This window comes from Maylandia zebra, linkage group LG3 (assembly GCF_041146795.1).
Source record: "Maylandia zebra isolate NMK-2024a linkage group LG3, Mzebra_GT3a, whole genome shotgun sequence".
NCBI classification, from domain to species: Eukaryota; Metazoa; Chordata; class Actinopteri; order Cichliformes; family Cichlidae; genus Maylandia; species Maylandia zebra.
In genome coordinates, this window is record NC_135169.1 from 17,100,246 (window position 1) to 17,120,324 (window position 20,079).

The 20,079-nt window shown below is 41.4% G+C and overlaps 1 long non-coding RNA gene across 1 annotated transcript; it reads right to left on the reverse strand.

Moving 5' to 3' along the window:
- Positions 1-692: 692 nt before the first annotated feature.
- LOC143417003 (uncharacterized) lies at positions 693-1,652 on the reverse strand. The gene is made up of 3 exons (XR_013097238.1): positions 1,396-1,652; positions 922-1,167; positions 693-719 (listed from the first exon to the last, which is right to left on the reverse strand). It is a non-coding gene; the product is annotated as an uncharacterized LOC143417003 (long non-coding RNA).
- Positions 1,653-20,079: the final 18,427 nt, after the last annotated feature.

Genomic DNA, 20,079 nt, shown 5'->3' on the forward strand with positions numbered 1-20,079 from the left:
ATATATTTAAACAATAAAGCTGTTCTTTGGTAGCCCTCACGCTTTTCTTTTTCTGGCTTTGTGCTGTGGTTTGACCTAAGACAGTTTTAAATCATCAAAGCATCAGCAGTGTCGAAAACAAAAAACCCACATACGACATACTGAGCAGACACAAAAATAATCCCTCGGTGGAGCATATGCCATGTAAAAATACCACACTTCACTTTAAGCTTTTATTTTTTTAATTTAAGATTTTAATTTTGTTATATATAAACTTACTAGAAATTGTATCATTCAGTCTCTCAAACATGCGATACACTTTTAATCGATTTAAATTGATTAAGACAAAAGTCATCCAGTCCCACTGTGACCTTGACTTGGACTGGTTAACAAATTGGATTAAAATTGGTAACAAGCATGAAACTGAGTAATACAGTAGTTATAATTATTTCTCTCTCACCTCCTGGATGGTCTTCATCTCAGTTTGATGTTGCTGTTGATGTCTTTGAGGAAACTAATGAATAGAAGAAAAACAACAGCATTAGAAAAAAATTAAAAGGGAATAAAAGACTATTCTAATAAATCATGTGAACTGAAAAACTGATTACCTCTGTGTTTGCAAGTATTAAGAAATCTGACTATCAGCAGTATCATCATTAAAATAAACAACAAAATCCAACGCAGGAAGAAGACAGGAGTGGAAATAGGGTCATCAGACTGGGTCTCTCCTGAAGAATATGCTGCAATGACACAACTTTATAAATATCTTTGTATGTGTAATTGTGTAATTTGTCTGACTTTAAACATTAAAAATTGCGATATCATTTTTATAACCTAAACATTTTCATCAAGACCAAAAAGCAGAAATCTAGTTGTTAGAGTCACATTTCTCTCTCTATGAAGCCCAGCCATAGAAATAAGTAAATATAGTTTTAGTCTTACATCTGACATGAAGCCAACTTTCTGGTGATGTTCCAACACCAGAAATGCTGCACTTGTATCGTCCTTCATCAGACCTGGAAACACTGTTAATTTCCATGTTATCAGAAGGGCTCCGGTCTATGAGGCCATCGTCTTTGTAGAAATTTGCTCTTTGGTTGGTGTGAGTTGTCTTGCTTATGCAGCGCAGAGTCACATTGTTTCCCTCAAAAACAGGGAAAAATGGACTCTGTAGGATCACAGAACCATCTGAAGAAAAAGCATAGCATTGTATAGTCTTCACAAGAGAATAGAATATAATAAAACTTCAGAGGCATGGTCTACATACATATCTATATACAAACATAGATAGATAGATTGACAAAAAAAGTCTGAATGACAAATACATTCTGTACAATACAAGACAAAGTGGACAATAAATCTCACCTAATTTTAAAATAAAACTCTTTACTAATTTCACAAATATGATGAACTTACCAGTTATGGTAATGTTGACACTGTTGCTTCTCTGACCCCCTTTATCCTCACACCAGTACTCTGCACTGTCTGTTACATACGTTTGAGTAATTGTGCATGAAGAGGAAGTTGTTTTACTGTTACACGCTGGACTAAAATGTTCTAACAGTTCCTCAGAGGTTTTGACTCCTCTCAGTTCAGCAGAACCATCAGGGCTCTCACAAACAAAAGATAAAGACTTGAATTGAAAGTGTTGGAGTCTGTTAGGAGTCACACGAAGAGTAGCTGCACCTAAAAACTAGAAACATCACAAGATTAATAGTTAACAGAATAATCAAAATTCTTATAAAATGTGTTAGTAAAAGATGATTAAACTTAAAAGGATTTTAATAAACATCATCAACAGACTTGTAAGATGTTTAAGTCAACCCCAACTTACTCACCCCCCAAAAAGTAAAAAGATTATTTATTTTATTAACGTCTCTAACGTACTCACCCATTTTTTGGGTCAAGCTATTTTGAACATGTGTCCCCAGCAGAATAACTTCAAGCATTACTAGATCAGCACAGGAAAACTTTAAATTATTTCATGTACAGACATATATACAGTAAATCTGAAAATATAAAAATAAACCTAACAACAATTACTCACATAGTCTGAAGCAGGTAGTTGTAATCACCATGTTGCTGACTGCTGACTGACTGAGTAACAGACTAAAATACAACTGAAGAATGTCATTGGGGGAGGGCAGGTTTCCTGTTCCTGTGCAGTTTGTTTAGTCATAATGTCTTCAAAATATATGAGTCTGCAGAATTAAGGTGTAAAAGAGGTCCCCATTACTGGACCTGTTCCTCTGGTTCACTTGAAAAAATGAATTGTGTGCTTATTACATTTCCAAGAGTCCAACTAGTTGCCTGGACATGTGATATCCCAAGATCTCAAACCACAGGAAAATGACTGGGGTTATAATAAGGCTGAAAATGAATACACACTCCACATGTATGCTATTGCTACTTATTGTTGTTTAACCTATCAAGGATTTAAAGTAAAGATAATTCTGTAACAAGCCTTGTAATCATACCTTTCCTACTTTTGGGGGGGTTTGGAGGGACACCTCAATTGCAGAGATAAATAACAGAATAAAATACTTTCTAACAATTTACCATTTCTCTTGTAAGCAGTTGTTACCTGCTATATAGTGCTATTTTTGGAGTAGTTAGGGAAACACTAAACAAAATTAATTAACAACTCCTTGCTTTGTTTCTCAGTCAGTCTGCAGCATGCTCATTTTTGTGTGAAATGTTAATGTCATCACCGCTGAGTGCAGACATTACATTATAAGTCATGAATGCATCCCCACACACAGCCCCAACAGGTTATTAATTCCTAGCCAATTTCTCATTGACATTGCTCCCAACTCTGCATCTGAGCCACTGACTGCACTAGATCATCATGCTGAGCCTGGGAATCAACACCACTGTAGCAGGACATGACCAGATGCTTGGCAATGTGGTAACAATGTATTTTATTTGCAGCGTTCTTTCTCCTCTGAGTGTCTATGTTGGCAGCTTTTCAGCGCTCCTTCTGCAGCCCAGCGTTCCTCAGCTGCGGCTCCCTCCACTACTCCTTTCTTCTCCAAATCCTAGCAGCTACTGAAATTGTCACGGTCCTGGGTCAGTGACCCAGTGTTTTGTGTATTGTTATTTTATAATTTCTTTGTGGTTTGAGATTTCTAATGTTTAGTATTGGTTTTGTTCTGTGCCAGTTTGTTTCCTGCTTTACTTTGACAGTCTGTGCCCTACGTTAATCTTTCTCCCTGGTCCCATCTGTTAATTGGTGTACGCTGTGTCTTCCAGGTGTTTTCCCTTTGCCCTGTTTTCCTCTTGTATTTAGTGTCTATGTCTGCTCCTGCTCATTGCCGTGTTGTACCCTCATTCTGCCCTGTGTGTTTTTGTTTCCAGTTCAGTTTCCTGCCCTCTTAGTTTTGTTCTGTTTCTTGACTTATGCCTGCAATAAAGCAGTGGACTTTGAGTTTAAATTCTGCCTCCACGAGTCTGCATTTTGGGCCCTTTTTTGTGCATGCCCGCCCACAACCATGACAGAAATAGGGAAAGCGTGGTTAGAGTAATGGCTATGAATTTCTACTTTCAGCAGCATATACAGTTTTTCCACCTACCGATAACAACTTCATCACTAAAATCTGCAATCAATTCAGGAATGAAGCACCTGTATGTTCCTTCATCCGCCTTACTTTGGTGAGTTTCAGTGATACATCTCCTGTTTTCAGTTTCTCAGTGGACACTGACGATCTGTTCTTGTAGGTTGAGTTTTGTATCAAAAAACATTTTTTCTCCTTCATTTATGTCAAACAAAGCTGTATGAAACGTTTCTCGCAGTTAGTATCATGGTTGCTAGGCAACCTGAGCAGCTCGACGAAGGCTAGACGGTCCCATTTCTCAAGCCTCTCACTTCCGCACTTCTCGTACATGCAGCTTTGTGTGACATAAATGAATAATAGCTATAATAAAAATAATAAAAATAATAAAAGCCCTGGAGTTTTAGAATGTAAATCCAATATATATCTATATATCTATATATCTATATATCTATATATATATATATATATATATATATATATATATATATATATATATATATGAGAGAGAGAGAGAGAGAGAGAGAGAGAGAGAGATACACAATACATTGGCATTATAGATCTTGACAAATTAGACATTTTTAATTGAGCTATTTTATTATTTTTCTGAGAATTTCACCAAAATAGCAATTTTTCCATTTACATGGAGAGAATGAAGCATATGAAGGATGAGTCTGGAAAAAAGAGAAAGAACAGCTCATTGCAGAAAGTAAGAATAACACAGAAAGTGCAAAGACCAAAGGGATACATGGATCTGGAAAACCTAATAGTAAAAAGCTGAAACAAATTCTCAGGGAAAAGACACACAAATGCAAACCTTCAAATGGCCACTGAAGAACCTTTGCATTATTCTTAGCAGGTGTTACGAAATTAGTTTCACATCCAGAGACGGCACCGGACTCAGTAGTCATTTCACAAAACCTTTATTCATCTTATTAAGCATGCATCTTCTAGAAGGGGAGACGTGCAAGGCCGGTGTCCCTCTGCAGATCTTCCACTCTTTTGTTTGTTACAGTCAGCTTTATAAAAGCGATCCCATCATAAAACCCCCATGGTGTGCTGCAAACTCTGTGTCTGTGTGTGTATGCACGAGCACGTGAGTGCCTGTGTGTGCGCATACCCATGTGTCTATAAGAGTGCACATGAGTGAGTGTGCATGTAGGTGTGGGTGTATTACAGTTAAAGCACTATGTATGTGTCTCTGTATCTGTGGCTTCCTGTCGGTCACAAAAGTAATCTCCTCACCCAAGCTACACCAAATTCCTTTAGACAAAATACAAAACACAGTTAACATATTGCAAACACTGAGACCCCCACTCTGCATCCACTGGGCCATTGGCCTGTTATTGTCTTACATTTACAGATAAGGTGGAGAGTCTCCTGCAAACCTGCTTCCAAGTTATGGCAATTATGAACTTTTATTAAAGGTACAAGCATCAGCAACCCCCAACTGTAACTTCCTGTTTCCAGTGTCCATAAATTCCTCTCCCTCTAAACAATTACACACACTCTCAAGCCTACAGCTAAGCCAAACTAAAACACACAGCCAAATCCTCCCTTATTCCTATGATCTACAGCTGGACCCTCTCATCTAAGCAAATTTAACACATTGTATCCTAATAATTATTTTCTTGTACTCACACAGGTAAATGTCAAAATGACAGGAAGGAAAACCGAAGTAGAGGAAGAGAGAGAAAAATCAGTTTGCACCTGGCTGTGATACACAAAAAAAGAAAGACACGATCCAGAGAAACCTCATTTAGAGCAAATCCTGGAAACATTGAACATTTAAATACAACATATACAACAAACTTTAAAGGAAAACTAAAATAGTTCAACATCATGTCAAGAAGTTTGCTAATGTCTTAACATCAGGTTTATTAATATACTCTGCATACTTTTAAAAACTTGATTTTAACAGTAATCTAAAAAGACAAATCTTCTGTTAATAATTTTATTAAAGGATGAAACACATCAATGGCATTCACTTACAGTAGTGTTCTGTAAATACTTCCTGTTAATGATTCCCTAAAGAAGGACACTGTACTACATTAAAGTCACAGCTCGGCAGTAGTATTTGGGCCTGGATTTTAAAGTCATTGGCCTTCTGTGGGTGGTTGGAGCGCTATTTGAATGGTCATCTAGCCTAGCAGACATTGCACTCCTGTGGGTGGTTGGCCTACAGGAGGGTGGGCCCATGTCCCCTGTCTCTTATCTGGCTCTAAGGTGATACAGTATCACCTTTACGATTTATTTTAATACTCTGGTTCAAAAGTTTTGCACTGTGAATTGGACACTCCATATCAAAAAGCGGCTACATGTCATGCAAATAAGTGCCTGAACATGGAGTTTTTCCACCTATAACTATATAAGTAATTATATAGTTATAGGTGGAAAAACTCCATGTTCTGACAGGTAACAGGTCTTATGGTGCCCCCTTCTGACTAGTAAATACTGTCAAATTTTCAGGTTATATAAGGCCAGAGTTTAATAAAGCAGCTTACTGGTGCATGGCTGCAGAATTTTATAATTGTGGTGGTTACAAGATCAATGTACAGCCTCTTAGTCATATGTAATCCATTTTAGAAGGAGCTATGAACAAAAACTAAAGAGAAAAAATAACTCAAACACACACAAATAGATAACATAGTTGTGAATGTTGTTAAACTGTTAAGTGGATTGATAACTATAGTGAGATTTTTCTGTCTTATTAACTTAAGCATTAATGACTAATGTTTTCTTATCACGGCATTAAAGCAATGTTTGTGATACTCAACTTTTCCGGTTCAATAAACCGTGCATACTGCAGAAGTGTGTCCCTGAAAACATTTTAGACCAATATACAGGTGTGGAGTACTGCTTTTTACAGCTCAGTACACAACATTGAACAGAGTAGATTTTAACAGTCTGACAGGTAGATAAGATCTGAGCAGGCGCAGTTCAGGTTATTTGAAGTAAGGACTTGGCGAGCGTGTTCAACTGGTAACGTACTGACTGCAAAGTGAGCCAACATTTTCTCTGGAACATGCCTCAGCACAAGGGCAGACGATTGTGTAAATCTCGACTCAGTGTATGGAGCACGGTGTTTTTCTACACAGTTATCATTCTTCAACTGACACACATCATTGGAGGTAATGGATCCTCATAATTGATGAAAACAGCCAGTATACTTTTGATATGTGCACTTATAATGCACACAATGTCACAGTGTGTGCAAAGTATTATTAACACCTCTGTTTAACATATGTTAATTAGCACCATCATGTGTGTGACACTGTCAACAAAAAATGATCAGCAGAGGTGGCAATAGTGCAGATACTACTATTAAAAAATACTTCCGTAAAAGTTATGTAATGATTCATCTTCTTTACTGAACTAAAAGTGAAAAAGTACAAGCTCTGAGTATGAACGTAAAAAGTATCTCTTTGGAGGATGTTTCTACCAGCTATTTTTGGACAAGGATAGCTGAACCTTGTGCTATATTAATGTAATAACAAAATTAATTAATAAATGGGAATTCAAAATTTACTCTAATTTTATTTCAATTGCATTCAGCTTGAATCAGTTACGCAGAACATGAACAGAGAAAAAGAGAGAAAATAATATCTTTATTTTCCATGTCCACATTGCTGAGGTCTACTTTGCTTATAAACTGGAAAATGAGTAAGGATCAAGTAAAGCAGGATTCAACAGTTGGAGGAACTCTAAAATTGATTGTCAGTGAATCATAACTCAAAATAGTTTCCACTGAGAGCTCCAGTAGATTTTATAGGTGTGCAGGCTGTGATCAGCTGACCTGGGCTACTACCAGTGGCGGTCCTGGCCTGTTTGGCGCCCCGAGCGAACAGTCCCCCCCCCCCCCCCCCCCCACACACACACACACACACACATAAAACATATTAAGGATTGTACATTAACATAAAGCTGTTGTACACACACACACACACACATATGAAGAGAAAGAGAGTATGCATTACATGCAAACAGCTACCAATCGGCCATCATAATTCGTCATACAATGAGAACAATTGACAATGACTAATTAATATTCAAATCTGTAACATAATATATTGTTTGGAGTTTAAACAACCTACTGTTGCTATTTTTACCATTTCTTCTTGGAGCAACTGTAATCCACATTATTTCCTTAGTGATTAATAAAGTATTCTGATTCTGGTTGTTTCAGGATGACCTGCCATTATCCAACGACACATCTGCTTACCTGTATCTTTTGCTCGTTTCTCTTCCTCTTCTTTTCTCTTTTTTTTAAACTGAGGACCTGATGACTTTGAACTTTTCTTGTCCATCTTACATTGGTTTTCATTTTGCACTCCAGTATGAACATAAATCCCTCAACCCAAGGATCACCACAACATAACCTAACACACTTACACCTTAGTTCACAGATTCACTTTGTCTAAGGTTTATTTCTGGGATTTCGCACAACCCAGGATTCAACTCATGAATACATAGTGGGTTGTGTGAATCCCAGTTGTATGAAATCCCAGCAGTGAGCAGGCACACCGAGGGCTCTCGCGCTCACTCGTATAGGATTTCGAAAAAACATCGGTGCAAATTATAAGTCTGTATCATAATATCTGGTGTTTTCGTGTTTGTTATTTTGTTTTTATTTTGTTTTATTTTGCGAGTTGGTTATTAGATGCCGCTCCAGCCACCAGTGAATCCCTCACCGCCCCGCTCTCTCCTCTCTGCGCCGCAAGCAGCAGGCGCACCTCGCAAACGGAGGGCGCCCTTACTCCCAGCAAATGGGCGATAGAAAACCGATCGGTGCCTATGCCATTCCCAATATGCGCTGGCTGATGTCGGGGCAGCATGAGTACGAGCAATTTTTTTGTTTGTTTGTTTTTTTTGCCGATGCCCGTGATGCCACACGATGCCGCCCCTGGCAACTGCCCATGTCGCCCGTATCAAAAACCGCTACTGGCTACTACTGCTGCTCTGAGGTTCACTGCTCTTTGTGGATGTACACAACTGAATTCAACAAAATGTCAGCAAAAGTTTCATAAGTTGCCCTGGCTGATTTAATCCAAAATGACAGTACACTGTTCATGCTCTCTTTTTTTCTAGATGGTATGAAGGTTGAATTCAGTGAATTAATCTGAGCACCATCAGGTAATAATCATATTAGTTTCTGCTGCCCTTTATGTAACCTAACATGAGCACAGCCACCGTGCAGCAATCACACGCTGTTCTTTACTTTAAATCCATCATAGTGCAGCAAACTAACCTGTTTATACTGCACTAACATGCAACTTTTAAATAACACAGTTATTCTACCTCAGTTTGTTTTTCAGCACATTTTACAATATGAAAAAAACATAATGTCACATGTGCAGATCGAATATCTGATTTTAAAATATGTGGAGCTACATGTAAAATATCTGTGAAGGTTCTCAGTCATCCAGGTCATTGTAGTCAAAGGAGCTTGATTAAGTGCGCATGCGCCAACCAGCGTGCAGCCTGTTACAGTCGCTCCTGCTTTTCTCTTAGTTTAGCTCTTTTTTCTTACGTATTCTTTTTTTTTTCTGACTTGTATTTTCCTCCGTTTTCTATCTCTTACTCAATCATGTGGATTGAGAGAGTTTTTGTTCTTCTGGTGGCCGTGGAACTGTTACTTTTATCATGGAACGGGACCGCGGCACATCTCCTACACGCACGGACTGTTTACTCCAGAGATCAGCTGATCGCCCTGATGCCGGCCGGCTCGCTGGCCAGGCCCGCAGAAGTGCCCGCAGAAGTACCAGCTGAAATTTGGAGGAAAACACATCGGGGATGCAGAGGTCAAGGACAGAAGAGAAGAAAAAAGGTGACGGTGAGACAGCGGAGGCTCGAAGCGAGGAGGAGGTTTAAACCGTGTCTGCCGTCTATCGTGATGGGAAATGTGCGATCGTTGGCAAGTAAAATCGACGAGCTCTCAGCACTGGTACGGAGTCAGAGGGAATACCGAGAGTGTAGCCTGATGTGTTTCACCGAATCATGGCTGCACCAGGTCATTCCCGATGAGAATGCTTCCGTGGAAGGCTTCCACACTGTTCGGGCGGACAGGGACAGCATCGCTAGCGGTAAGCGTAAAGGAGGTGGGCTTGCTGTTTTAGTTAACAACCGGTGGTGTAACCCTGCCAACATAACAATCAAAGAAAGGATTTGTTGCCCGGACACTGAACTGTGTGCTGTTGGACTCAGGCCGTATTATTTACCCAGGGAATTCTCTCACGTCATCTTGGTGGCTGTTTATGTTCCCCCCTCTGCTAACCCCACAGCTGCATGTGACACTATCCACTCTGCCATAGCTCGGCTACAGACTCAGCACCCGAGTGCCTTTATTGTGATCTCGGGTGACTTCAACCATGTATCACTGGACAATACACTACCAACATTCAAACAATATGTGGACTGTGCCACCAGGGGAGAGAAAACTTTAGACTTACTGTATGCTAACGTCAAGGATGCATACAGCTCCTCCTCCCTCCCCCCACTTGGTAGGTCAGATCATAACCTGATTCACCTCACCCCCCGCTATGTGCCAATTGTGAGGAGGGAACCTGTGACCACCAGGACTGTTAGGAGGTGGTCAGAGGAGGCAATAGCGGAACTACAGGGCTGTTTCGAGGTGACCGACTGGGAAACACTCTGTGAGCCTCACGCCGAGGACATCAATGGGCTTACTGAGTGTATCACAGGCTACATAACTTTCTGCACCGACTCCATTGTTCCAGCTCAGACTGTTCATTGTTACCCAAATAACAAGCCGTGGGTGACTAAGGACATCAAAGCCCTCCTCAACAACAAGAAGAGGGCTTTCAGAGGGGGCAACAAAGAGGAGGTGAGGAAGATCCAGGTGTTACTAAAGGACAAGATCAGAGAGGCTAAGGACAATTACAGGAGGAAGCTGGAGTGGAAACTCCAGCAGAACAGCATGAGAGAGGTGTGGAGGGGCATGAAGACCATCACTGGATTCAGGCCAACCAACAGCAGGGGAGCTGAGGGAGGTGAGAATAGAGCCGACGAGTTGAATCTGTTTTTCAATAGATTTGACACCACAGTGTCTGCTCCCACCCCCACAACCTCACCTGCAGTCAGCCTGGAATCCAGAGCCACACCACTGTGCCAGCCTCTCTCTTCACATGTTGCCTCCTGTGAGATTCCTGACACCCCTCCCCCACCCATCACCTTCACTCAATACCAGGTTGAGATGCAAATGAGGAGACTTCACTCAGGCAAGTCTGCTGGACCAGACGGAGTGAGTCCCCTTGTCCTCAAGGCCTGTGCCCCCCAGCTGTGTGGAGTCTTTCATAAACTGTTTATGCTGAGTCTGAGTCTGCAGAGGGTCCCGGTGATGTGGAAGACATCATGCCTCGTCCCTGTACCAAAGACGCCTCGTCCCAGTGGCCCCCAGGATTACAGGCCCGTGGCACTGACCTCCCACATCATGAAGACCCTGGAAAGGCTCATCCTGGACCAACTGCGACCCATAGTAAGACCACATCTGGATCCCCTTCAGTTCGCTTATCAGCCTCGTCTCGGAACAGAGGACGCCATCATCTACCTGCTCAATCGTGTCTACACCCATCTGGACCAGCCGGCGAGCACTGTGAGGGTCATGTTTTTTGACTTTTCTAGTGCTTTCAATACCATCAGGCCGACCCTCCTGGGTGATAAGTTAGCAGCGATGCAGGTGGATGCTTCTCTGGTGTCCTGGATTGTTGATTACCTGACAGGAAGACCACAATATGTACGTCTCCCACAGTGTGTGTCTGACAAGGTGATTAGCAACACAGGGGCACCACAGGGGACTGTCCTCTCCCCCTTCCTCTTCACCCTCTACACCACAGACTTCAGCCACTGCACAGAGACCTGCCATCTTCAGAAGTTTTCTGATGACTCTGCGGTGGTTGGATGCATCAGCAGGGATGATGAGACAGAGTACCGGGCTGTGGTCGACTCCTTTGTCACGTGGTGTGAGCAGAATCATCTGCAGCTCAACGTGGCAAAGACCAAGGAACTGATCGTGGACTTCAGGAAGACCAGGAAACACTTGACCCCTGTTTCAATCCAGGGGGTCAGTGTTGACATTGTGGAGGACTATAAATACCTTGGAGTACACATTGACAATAAACTGGACTGGGCTAAAAACACCACAGCACTTTACAGGAAGGGCCAGAGTCGTCTCTATTTTTTGAGGCGACTGAGGTCCTTCAACATCTGCCAGAAAATGCTGAGGATTTTCTATGAGTCTGTTGTGGCCAGTGCGATCCTCTATGCTGTTGCATGCTGGGGGAGCAGGCTGAGGGTCGCAGATGCCAACAGACTTAATAAACTGATCCGTAAGGCCAGCAATGTTGTGGGGATGGAGCTGGACTCCCTCAAGGTGGTGTCGGAGAGGCGGATGCTGTCCAAGATAAAGACAATGTTGGATAACACCTCCCACCCACTCCATGACATGTTGGTCAGTCACAGGAGCTCGTTCAGTGAGAGACTGAGATTACCGAAAAGCACCACTGAACGACACAGGAAATCATTCCTGCCTGTGGCCATCTCCCTGTACAACGCATCCACTTAACACACTGTTTGCTGCTACAACTACACATGTTTCTTTTCCAAATATTTATTTATAAGTGACTTATGTATGTATGTATGTATATATATGTATATATTGTACTATTCTTAGTTAGCGTATTGTCTGTCTTGTCTTAATGTTGGTTTAAAATGGAGCACTGTAACAAAAAATAATTTCCCCCAGGGATCAATAAAGTATTCTGATTCTGATTCTGATTCTGATTGTGAAGAAAAGCGTCTGGACTTCTTTAAGTTGCTTGAAGACGTTTCACCTCTCATCTGAGAAGCTTCTTCAGTTCTAAGGTCCGAAAGAAAACTCCAAAACACAGACTTAACAATGTGGTGTATGCTGTACAGTGCAGCGAGGAATGCCCAGACCTCTACATTGGAGAGACCAAACAGCCACTTCACAAGCACATGGCACAACACAGAAGAGCCACCTCCACAGGACAAGACTCAGCAGTCCATCTGCATCTTAAGGATAAAGGACACTCTTTCGAGGATGCCAATGTTCACATTTTGGACAGAGAGGACAGATGGTTTGAAAGAGGAGTGAAAGAAGCCATCTATGTCCACTGTGAGCGACCATCTTTGAACAGAGGCGGGGGTTTACGACACCAACTCTCTGCCATCTATAATCCAGTTTTGAGTTCCCTCCCCAGACGGCTTAACGCCCACTCACATCCTGGGCCATCTGACCTCAGGAATTCGGATAAGGTGGGGCCAGGTTTCACAATGAGCCCACCCGAAACCCTGGCTGATTGGGACCCACACCCAGTTTCACACCTTGGCTCAGGCGATTAGAGGATCATCAGGGGTCCTTTTGTCCCTCTGTGGGGGGACACTCCCACTAAGTTACATGTAAACTTTACATTTCCAGTTCATCAGACACCATGAAGTAGTCCTTACCTTTAAATCTAACCCCTTTTCTTTCTCTTCTGTCTTGTCTTCATTATCTTTCTCCATCTCTGAGTGAAGTTAGCTCTCTTTCTTACTAATACAGCAGCTGGACCTTTAGCTGACATTTGTTGAGCTGATAAAAACGAAATAGAAGTTACCTACCTTAAAGCAAAAGTAACAAGTCTGTTTTGAAAATTTAAGTAGTAGAAGCAGTACCAGTATCAGCAATTCTTGCCCACTACTTGCACCCAATGTATATTTACAACAATATGTGTATATATTCACCATAAATTTTCATAACTTCATCAAATGCTGACCATAGAGTGTTGTCACAAGACTGCTCTTCAGGGAAATCACTCCCAATGCTGACATGAAACAGGACCAAACAACAAGATTTGCCAACACTTCCATCTGCTGGACCATCTCGACCTAGTCCAGCAGTTTCTCTAGCTTCTCACGATGCTCAGCTGCCTGCTCCTGGAGCATTGCTACCAACTCTGCTACCATTTGAGCCAGTGCCTCCACAACTACACCAGGCAGATCATCATGCTGAGCCTGGATGTCAACACCACTGTAGCAGGACATGACCAGATACTTGGCAGTCCTTTACAACAGTATTTTATTTTATTTTTATTTCATGTATTTTATTTGCAGTGAGCTTTCTTCTCGGAGTGTTTACGTGGACAGCTGTTCAGCTCCCCCTCTGCAGCCAAACGTTCCTCGCCTGCAGCTGCATCCACTACTCCCCTCTTCTCCAAACCCCAGCAGCTACTGAAATAGGGAGAGCGTGGTTAGAGTAAGGGCTATGAACTCTTAGATAGGGACGTTTTGAACTCAACAACCTATATTGACTAAACACAGATATTTTCACTTTCATTCTTAGAAGTGTCCTGACCTGCATATTTGAACAAATCCATCCATATGACCAAATGTGACACCGTTTTGGTAGTTTTATCTTCTTTTGCTCTGTGTTCAGTCTAATTCAAAATAGTATAAAAAATTCTGCCTTGTTTGGAAGCATTTCCAGAAGAAATTTGTCATTGTGTAGAGTCTGTGAACTCCATGTTTATATTTTGTGTTTATTAATATCCAGTGTTTTAGTGTTATCTGTGCCTCCCTTATATTCCTTGTGTTGTGTCTATTGTTTTTGGTTCTATGTTCTTGTTTTCTGTTTTGCTTCCTCCCAGTCTCGTCTGATTAGAGTCAGCTGTGTTCCCTGCCTGTCTGCCATTTCCTCGTTCCAGTGGCTACTGAAATACAGAATGCATGGCTAGAGTAATGGCTATCAACTGTGTCAGCCAGCCTTCCCTCGCACTGTCCCCTGAACCCACTCCTCCACCCCTCTCCTGCAGCTGAACCTCGAACCACACACTGCCAAATATGCATTTCGATATTCTTTGGGTGATAACTGCATTTAAAATTGATATCAGCTGTGCTGTTTTGGTTTCCACTACAAATTTTATCTTAGCACAAGACCTTTTGAATGTAGAAGTAATATCACCAGTTATAGTTTAACAATAGTTTGTAGAAAATGTAAAGACAGTAAACTGTTAGGTAGATCTGAAAAAGTAATAAAAGATAGCTATTTTAGTAGGTTAAAGAAAAACAAAAAGTTAATAAGGAACTGGGAAATTTTCCTTTTAGATAGGGACCTAATGGACTCAACTAGCTATACAATTTGACGAAACACGGATATTTTAACTGTGTTAAATGTTCAGATTAATGACAAAACAATTCAAAATTGGATTAAAAAAAAATTGTGGCTTGTTTGAAAGGATTACCAGGAGATAACATTGACAGTATTACTTTAAATTTGCAAAACTGTGTTTGGTGAAATGCATTGCTGGGTTACCACTAGTTCTGAAACGGTTGGATGCTGGTTTTGCCCAGACCAGTTTATCTCCAAGTCTAGCTGTTGAATGTTTACATGTGCTGTCATATGTTGCTGATTTATTCAAGGTTAAATCTAAACATACACAAACATCATACCTGTCACGGTCCTGGGTCTCCTGACCCAGCGTTTTTAGTTCTTTGTGATGTTTGTATTATTTTACTTGTGTGAGTTATTCTATGGTTTCTAGTTTCGATCCCTTGCCCTTCATGTTGTTCAGTGTCCCCTCTGTTCTGTGTAAGTCTGTGTCTGCATGTTTGAGTTCCCCTCTGTGTCTCTCGGTTCTTAGAGTCCTCTGCCTTATGGTTTATGTCTCTGTGTTTCTTAGTTGCTGTCTCCACTGTGTCAAGTTCGCGTCTCTGTGTGATCCTTCCTGTTTTACTTTGAAGGTCCGTGCCTTAGGTGAATGTGTCCTGCTTTGCTTGTCTCGTCAGTCCTGATTTCTCCCAGCTGTGCCCTCCTTCTGTGTCTCATTCCCCTCGTTACTCCCCAGTGTATTTAAACCCTGTGTTTCTCTGAGTCAGTGTCGCGTTGTCCCTCGTGCTGTGTGGATCTCCCTGTGAGTTTTAGTCCATTGTGTCCCAGTTTAGCTTAGTTTACTTTGTATGCTTGTTTTTCTGTTACCAGCCAATAAAGCTGTGATTTTGAGTTCATCCCTTGAATCTGAGTCCTGCATTTTGGGTCCAACTCCTGCCTGCCGCACAGCGATTCATGACAATACCAATAAAATGTCGTTATAGGGCGTTGGAGTTGACGTCACGCATTGTGGGATCGCGGTGCCATGTCAGTAGGCCAGAAAGCAAAACAAGCGCATAGCGTTGGAGTGTTGGAATCGGGACTGCCAGAACCATGCTCAAAATCAGCGCGAAAGACAAAGGGTTGTATCGCCACCGATTGCGCCAAGATGCCAAGAGACGGTACTTTGAAAAAATTGCGTGCATCGGTAATGTGGACTCGTATGAAAAAAGGAAATGGAGTGGAAACCCAGATGACCACTGTGACCTCGTTGTGTGGACACAGAGAGACCTTGCTGTGATACGCATCTTCCCTGATGTGGATTTCTTGGAACCGCGTTTAAAGCAACCACAAGACTTAAAGTGTGCCTTCCTGAACTTGTTGGCAAATACTTCTCCAAACAAAGTGCTGCTCTAAATAACCATTAGTGTTTCATTTTGTGGTTCACGATTGATGCCAGCTGTGTGTTGCCATGTAAATAGTTTGCATTTCATGTTTATGTACTTGCTAAGTACATGTGAACAGATCTTGAATAAAAGAAAAACCAAAACATACTTTTCTGTTTTATTGAAACCACTTTACAGAAAGTACAATTATTTACAATGAACTACACATGCAACACAGCACAGCATGAATATTCAACAAGAGCAAGTTTCATTTGGCCCTGGTTTGACAACCACACTGGGGCACATATTCACCAAAACACAGCAAACCTTAACAATCTTATCAAGCAGTGTTGTGTCTTCACCCTCACATGATATGAGTAATCGGATTGGCATTGTAGTGTGTAGCATTTTGAACTTGCTGCGCAAACTACCTATTACTTGCTCAACATGAATTCTGAGGTGGGCAATTGCTCTCGTTTGTTCAATGTCCCTTGCATCAAGTTGACAGTTGCCTTTTGTGAAAGCTGGAATCTTGACCTCCGCACACATCATTCCTACAGCATCTCTGATGTCAAAGCCTCTGTCAGCCAATACTACGTCCCCTGGTAACAGCTTTTGAAGAATGCCACATTTCTCTGTGATGTGTTTATCTGATGCACGCCCCCCCATCCCCTGGAAATGAAAGAAATAGCTCCATGGGGTGTAATCCCAATGAGGTATTTTATGGTGTGTGTACCCTTATAATGAGAGTATGTTTGTGCACGTGCCTTTTAAATTAGATGGTCTTTCTGGTCGAATCTCAAAACAGTCAACAATGGTGGCTACTCGTTTTCCAAAAGTTTCAGTAAACTGTGGAGGCATTGTGGCCTGCACACAGTTTCTTCGATATTGGCAGGAAATCTTTGACAGTGTTGAAGAGGGACATTAAGACAGCATAACAAGGTAGTCCAGTGTAATATCTTACTTTTTTGGTATCATCCTTTAAGAAATGTTCATTCAGCTCTGTCTTTTGCAACTGTGATCGAAGCAGTCTGTTCTCCTCCAACAGCCGGTTTATTTCTGCTCTGCCCTGTTCATTGCACACACAATCCTTTGTCTGCCCTTTAGCTTCCGTGACGCTGTCTGTCTGATCACCACTGTCCACATTTGCATCTGGTACCTCAACCTCCACTTGTCCAACACAACTGCTGTCCACTGTCTCCATGACATTGTGATTTTGTTGTTGGTCTTCTGTCAGATCTTCATCGATCACTTCTGCACGGGGCACATCTTCAGACTCTGCAGCTGCATAACGAAAGCCTGTAAGATAAAATTAATGCATACACATAAGGTAAATGTACACCAATATTCCAATGACAGGTGTGTGATTCATCTGGAAGTTATGTGCGGATTAGTGTACAGTGATAGCAATTTAGTATGTTTTTAGAGGGAGGGGTGGGTTCTTTACCTCTGATGGGTGCTCTTTTTCGCTTCCGTTGCATACGCCTTGCGTGCCGGTCCGAGTCTGACACAGGTATGTTGTCGTGCCCCATGTGCAGTGTTGGAGTGTGGATTTGTTACACCCATTTCATATGCTGGTTTGCCTGCAATAATGCCAAATCATAAGCTACTCAGTCAACATGACGTGGTTCTGCAGCATCACACATTAGTTTTATCTCATTATCTATGACCGCAGCGCATTGAAAATAACACTAAAAGCCTTTTAAGAGTGATATGAATTAATTTAGAACTCATCGGAAAGAATATGCTGCGAGCAAACCAACAAAAAGCTGGGGATTGCAGAGAACTCTCACCGCTGCAATCCAAGCCTGACGTCTTTGTTTAGTAATATCGGATACATGGGATCCCTCACGTTGCCTCCAGGATGGAAAACGATTAAAAGAGAGCCCATTATCCAGCTTCTTGCCTTCACGATCATGTGATCTAACGTTGCAACCGACAACACAACACATATGAACCATAGCTGAAGCTGTATCCTGTGTCTGGCCTACTGTCATGGCGGAAGGGGGCGTGGCCCACCTCCCGTGACATCACGCTCCAAAGCCCTATTCACATGTTACGTTATAGACTATGTGCATGTTAGCATATGCTACTTCTGGTGCGGAAACTCCTGTGGGGAGCTTTGTTTCCGGTGTCCTATTCGCGCCTTGTTTACGGTCCAAAACAAGTTTTTTTTGTTTTTTTGTTTTTTTTTAAGTCCAAAACAAGTTAAGCAAATGAATGAATCAAGGGGCGATTTACATTTCTATAGATGTCTTGGGCATTTACCCAATATATCTGTAAATGATGTTCATCGACTTGTCGATATTTTTCCCCCGCACCTCAGAGCAAAACAGAAAAGGGATTCAAATGTTATATTTCTCAGCTGTCCCTCGTTTATCGCGGGTGTTATGTTCTAAAAATAACCAGCGATAGGTGAAATCAAGTAGCCAATTTTATTTTTTGGCAGTGCAAAACGTTTCGTCGACATCCAGTACTGCAATTCAGAGTCACACTCGATGCAGCGATTCTGTAGTGTACAGGAGAGACGTCACGGAGGAGATTGTCTGCAGCGATCAGGACGCAGGACACAATGTGACGTAAAAAATGTGCAAACTTGCACTAAAAAATCTGTGAAACAGCGAGGTGAAAGGTGAACCATCTTATAGCAAGGGGCCACTGTAATTTTGAAAGTCACAACATACCCTTCTTAAATACTAATGTATAGAAACCGTTACCAGCAATTATTCATTTGTGTGGCTTTTTTTCACGGTTTGTTAACATGCTGTGTCGGTGTGTACTTGACTAGCTGATATCGACATAACGGGGAAACATCTGGTTTGACTATTCTTCACCTGTAGTTTGAATGCTGAACATTTGCCTGTTTTCAAGTTCTGGACATGATTTTGGAGTATATCTTCGCAGTAGCGATTGACCGCAAAGTAAAGCTACCGGAAATGTACAACCCTACATCCGGTCTCAAACCAGGAAGTTAGCATTTTCTCGTGCACAGGGTCTATAGTTAGAATGCACTGTTTGTATGTTTGCATAATATATACATCTGATTTATGCCTATAGAGCCATTTTTGATTCACTGTTTTAAAATGAACATTTCAAATATTTTGCTTTCTTTCTTTTATGTTGGTAATCTTAGAAGCTGTTATTGAGTTTGGTTCCGCTGGGCCAGAAACTTATTGTTATTATTGTCATTATTATATATTCATTTATTAGGAACATTTTCTTGTCAGTACATTTTCACTTAGATACCTTTGGTGTAGCAAAATATGCAAAATAATTTAAAATTGTAACTACTACCATCTGTTTCTACACACAGAGATCGAAATTTTCCCTAATGATGGAGAATCACAGAGTGGAAGCATGGATAAAATATTCTCTTTTGCTGAAGAGCCAGAAAATGAATCTATGATGAAGAAAGAAATTGTAGAAGTGAATGACACTGCACATGTTGGTATAGAACCTGGATCTTCGTGTCAAAACAAAGTGGAAAATGAGTTTGATATTTCCAACAAAAGTTTTCCTCACACAACACAAAGTGGCACACAACAAAAGTAATAACCAACCAGCAAGAGAGACAGCAAATGGTCTGTGCAGAAATGAAGAGACCCAATCAGGTAATGGGAGACAAGCACAACCTGAAGAATTTGATAATAACACTGACAGAAGAAAGGGTGAAATCCCAAATCAGTCTAATGGATGATAGTGGACAAGAACATCAGCCTAAACAAGGACAAGAAGCAAAGAATGATACCAGCATTAAAGAAAACAAAAACAAAACACAAACTATAAATGATGAAACAGCATGTCAGATTCCAATAGTGAGAAAATCCTCTCTCTACTGCAGGGGTGGGCAGTTGCAGGCCCCGAGGGCCAGTGTCCTGCAGGTTTTAGATCTCACCTTGGGTCAACACACCTGAACAGAGATGGGCAGTAACGCGTTACTGTAATCTGATTACTTTTTTCAAGTAACGAGTAAAGTAAGGGATTACTATTGCAAAAACGAGAATGTCTCACGACAGTGACGTAACCGAGTGCGCCATTAGTGACAACAGCTGTGCGCAGA